Source organism: Pinus tabuliformis, chromosome Q (genome assembly GCF_031772625.1).
Source record: "Pinus tabuliformis cultivar Carrire ecotype Pingquan chromosome Q, CPIR1, whole genome shotgun sequence".
NCBI classification, from domain to species: domain Eukaryota; kingdom Viridiplantae; phylum Streptophyta; class Pinopsida; order Pinales; family Pinaceae; genus Pinus; species Pinus tabuliformis.
The window spans coordinates 1,087,958,884-1,087,964,332 of NC_142296.1; positions in this window are offsets into that span (position 1 = coordinate 1,087,958,884).

Sequence of the window (5,449 nt, forward strand, 5' to 3'; positions counted from 1 at the left end):
ACTGCCCCTAGATTGGCCCATGGCCTTGGTGGAGGATTTCCTCCCATCGTTGAGATACTAACGGAGGAGAGCGCAGATGAGGTTACGAGTGTTTGGGAGGACGATGATGCAGTTCCAATACCTTGTTGAACAACGATATGGAGTTGGGGGGTGGATGGTTGACTTTCCAATGGATTAGATGAAATGGATGATGATGAAAGAGTCTCACTATCAAATCCTTCCGGTGTCTTCCTTGCTATTTTTCTTTTTGGTAGAGGGAATTTTGTTGGTTCAATACCAAGCTTTTCACTTTGTAATCTGGTAAGAGGATGGGAAGGAATGTATTGTGAAGCCACACTGCCTTGAGATAACTCAAACTTCTATGGTGATATGGAAAATCCTTGAAGTTTATGAATTAAAGACTGAAATTCAGGAGGTTTAAGAGTGGATTTATCTGAGATGTTTATGTTTTCAGCAGCGGTTGTTGTTTTCTCAACTTCTCGCTTAGAATTTAAAGATTTAGAATGTGATGGAGAAGTCGGGGAGATGTTGAGGGCGATTTACTCTCAGAATGGGTTATGGATTTAAATTTTCTCGCCATTCATAGTTCAGGCCCTCCTTCTAACACCAAATATGTTTAAAGGCATGAAAATTGAGTCTACAACAAGGGGGATAACCACCCAGTCCAGAACTTGAAAGAAGCTCCTTTTCTGTTTGGAACAGTGGCTCCGATTGGGGATGATGGGACCAGTTTCCCAATTTGTTTATGATGATATGCTAATGGGATGATGTTTTTCATTTCGAAGGTTTATGGTGTGAATTATTTATTCTAAATCTAATCTATCTATAACTAACATATGCAATGTTATTCTAATGAATAAAAACATCTAATTTTAAACTATCCTGGGAGTAACACATTACTTATGCGATCTAAAATAATTTCCAACAACGATTGGTAATAAAAATCATTCAATCACTACGAGAAAGGAATTCAATAAAAATTATTGTTTCGTATAAGAAATTAGCCGAAACAATTATGATAAACACATCGCATAATAAGTCATTCATACACTCTGCATAAAAAGAATAGTTATCACTGTACAAAAGAGCAATAATGACAACTGATCATTCAAGCTTTCATATATCAATAACTGAAAATAATTTATCACTTGGTACATAAGAAAAATGTATTAGGAGATAAAAGTACCATTGGTAATAGGTTCTACTCATGAGCTTCAACGATATAGATTTATCTTCAAATAATTCAATATCCACTAAGAGTACAGAAGTGCATTTCAGTACCTGACATCAAACTCAGATATAAATAAACCTTGATCCATTCATTTATCAAAACCTCCTCAGTGGGGGGCAAACTACACATTCTGAAGAATTTTTTAATGCATGAGAGTGGTTAAAATACTACTAATTAAAATCTAAAAATAGTTATTACAAAAATAGATGACGAGGTTCAAAACGACCATCCTCATTTTATGAAAAAATGAACTAAAATTAAACTAACATTGTATTTATGCTAAATCATGTATTTTATCTTGGTATTTGTTCTTTTAAGTTGAAAATGCTCAGCATGGGCTTCAAGAGTATCAGTTGTCCAACTTCAGCTTTCAATTGACCTGCGAATATGGAATCTACAAGCGTTGGCGCTGTCTTCTCAGTAAACATTATGAGCCATTTCAGAGTCATCCACTGGCTATGTGGTTTTACCAGATACTGACAATAAGTATCCCAGTTTAACTTTCTTATCCGTTTAATTGACTCTACCTTTTCTTCTATCGTTTGCTTCCACCTAGTTTGAAGCTGTTGTGCCTTTGGGACAAATCTTGGAGTTGTCTTTGATATTAAATTTTCTTTATGTAGATTTTCGTTGATGCAGTCGATTACGTTGCTTGCTGCTGTTGCTACCTCCATCTCTTGCTCTACTCCCTTGAGATGTGCATCCCATTTTGCAAATAGAATTTCTTTGTGGGATTCATTGATCCTAGGTAATTCTCCTCTTTTTCCTTCCTTTGATTTCTGCCAATTCACAAAGTCAGAAACTTTCTTAAAAACTAAATCATAATCAAGTCGTAAGTCTATGACTTGATTTGTAATGTTGTCGCTTTTTTTGTAATGGGAATTCCATTACGAGATCCTTTGGCAAAGCATTTCTTCCTGTTGTAAGAGTTGGTAATTGAGGTTAAGGGCTTCTGTGATGAATTCTTCAATTTTAGGGCTGTCCTTATGCAGTTCTATTGTGGCCTGTAACTATTGTTATTTTTCAACCAAACTATTTTGATAACCCAACTGCATTTGCTGGAAGTCCTGTTGTAACTTTTCCAATTGTATTTCTGATTCTCGACTGACACTGGCCTACTCTAGTTGTTGTTCCAAAATTAGGATCTTATCCTCCTTTTCTTTTAATAGCGTTTGAACTTTTGATGCTTTATCAATGGTTGTAGAAGCATATGCCCCTGCAATCTGAGATAACCTAGTTAGGTTTTCCGTTGGATCGGTGGTCAGGTCCTACCAAAGAACATCCAAAGCTTTAGCCTCTGGAGAAAGTACAATATCTATTTTTAGTTATCTCTTTGTCTCCTAACAACAACATTATGTTGTAGGCTATAAAATACATCCAGAGGAGGGATCTCCTCTATTTTCAGCACAATTTCGAATGACGGAGCAACATGAATATGCTCGGTCTCTTGAGTGTTAATAACCTCTTCTATTATCATCTCTGTGGCTATCTCCCTTGGGTTTAACAAATGGCTCTGCACTCTATTCCTCGTTGTTGATGAGCTCATTAAAATTCTCCCACTCCTTTTCTAGGTCTGCTACAATTGGAATTGTTGGCTTTGCGAGGGGAGCAGGAGTCTCAACTTGTTTTGGGGAAAAGACTTGCTGGTCAGGTTTTTCTATAGACTGAGCTGTATCTTTGACTACCCTTCACCTCTGCTATGTTCACTCTTTGACTGTTTATCAGATTTTTCAGCTAATTCCCTCTCGGACTTTGATTTAGACTTCTCCTCTCCTGAACTTCCACTTATACTAATACTGGAAGTGGGTTCCTTTATTGGTTCAATGTGCAATTTGTCCAATGGGACATTTGCCAACCTTTGTTCTCTGTAACAGTTAAACTCTTGAAGCTTCTCTTGGTCAAACTGAATTTGTGCCATATGTAGAATCTCTCTTCTACTGAAAGACGTCGTCGAAGATATCATCTTCTTTAGTAAACACTTTTATTTTGACCATCATTGTAAAATTCTTGATAGTATCCAAGGGATCATACTGCCTCCCTCAGAACTTTGGTAGCTGTAGACTTATCATATTATCAACCTCTTTAAAAGCATGACCCAAATCAAATAATGCAAAGGACCTGTAGACCACAGGGAATTGAGGCCAGATGGCCTTCTTAGAATTCTTGAGTTCTATACTCATTCCCCCAACACCACAGGTCTCATAAGCTATCTCTCAGGCCATAATTTTGTCGGGTACATACAAAGGAAGCACATGAGGCGAAGCAATGCTCCCAAATACCCTAATGTATGTGAATAACTGCCCCCCAAACCACCTTCCCACAGGGAGAATGTCAATGTCAACTTCTAGGGAGAATCTTGGGGCGTCTTTGTTATATAGCATTTTATGAATAGGAAGCATCACTCCATGACAAATCTTATAGAAATGTGGGATGAAATTGGATTCCCACAGTTCTTTGTGATAGACTTGAATAGGTAGATGGTTTTGTACTGTCCATTTCCCCCCATTATAGGAAAATCAGAGACAAAACAAATAGCATCCATGATGTAGGCATCTAAAAATAAGGGAGGTTAAAATCTCTAAGCAAAATTTCTTTTAGTTAGATAATTTAAAATAGCAGAAGCTAAATTATCCGATAAAATTTGGGCCCAATCCATTATGGTGGCATTGGTGGTCGCATCCAATAAAGGAAACCATTCTGATGAAAACTTATTGATATTCGACTTCCCAAATAGTCTACACATCATTGCAGCACCAAAAAAATAGGGAGAAGAGAGGGAGCCAATGGCATACATACCATTTTTATCCTTCTTTGATGGTTCCTTCTTCGCGGACCAACTCTTTGTGCAGTCTGCCAAATCCTAATTTTCTTTCGTAAATTTCTCCACAAACTGTTTGTTATAATTGGCTTGGGGTTCTGGCAGGTGGTACATACGCCTCAAATTACTTGGGGTAAATGACCCCATGACCTCCTGGTTTCGTGTCGTGAATTCCCTATTGGATATATCAGCGCGGTCTATGATCCATTTTACCATATCCATGTAAGGGAGTATCTTTGGCCTCGCTACAACACAGTGCAAAAACGAGCATGCAATATCTGTTAGTGATGCTTCGAATGACCCACATTCATCTTCCATAACTCTTGGGTTTTGTTTTTCTAACAGTCAATACATGGCTTCCCAAGTAGATATCCTTGCTTCCTTGGTACAAGTGGTGTCTGTAAATAACAGATTCATCTCTAATTTTTCAGATGCAGGAGCTTTGCCTTTCTTTCCCATTACGTTCTGTGTGTTGTTCTGCGTACTGCTCTACGTACTGCTCCTGTAAATAGTAAGCAGAGAACAAAGAAACAATAAGGATGATGGAATAATGAACAAGAATAAGGTGACGGGAAAGCTTTTAATTTTTTAAAATCATATTAAAGATATCACCTTACGTGAGATGGTCCTTTAAACTAGATCTGATTCATTTTTAATAAATACCATCAATGGACCATTAAACTAACATTTAATGCTCATAACTCTTGCATCGAACGATGGAAAGTACTATCATTGAACTCTGAACCCTTAGATCTGCGATAAAGAAATTTTGCGATTTTCTTCACAATATCGCAGATCGTGATATCGCAAAATCTATGATCTTTAACAACCATTTGTTTCATCGTGCGACTGCGAGATGCGATTTGTGAGAAGATTTATCGCATTTCGCAGTATTTGAACATTTTGTATTAAGTGGCGCTTCGGGCAATGGAATCTACGATATGCAATGAGTTTGTAAGGCTTGCGAACTCGCATTATCGCATTCTCACTTTTTTGCATTTCAAAGAGTTTCTTTCTAAAGGATGCCTGCCATTACCCTTTTTGTGATGTGATGTTTATCATTAAATTAAAGTTTTGCTTAGTACTCAAGACTTTCCGCTTACAAGGGCTTTCCTAGCTTTTGTGGTTGTATAGCACTTTTCCTAAGGAGATTTAACATTTATAATGTTTTTTATGCGCATGAAGCATGAAAAGGTAGGAATTCATATTGTTGGGAGTTTTGCTTTGATATCATGTTTTATTGAAAACAAAAAGGCAATCTTAAGTACTAAGTTTTGATTTTTTAGAAGGGTCCCCATTTATTAATGTTATTGCTAACACTAAAAAAAAGGGGCGTTGTTGATGGTCACAACACGTAGGAATGTGAGAGCTTCCCTCTTTTTCTATGGGAACTAGAGAAA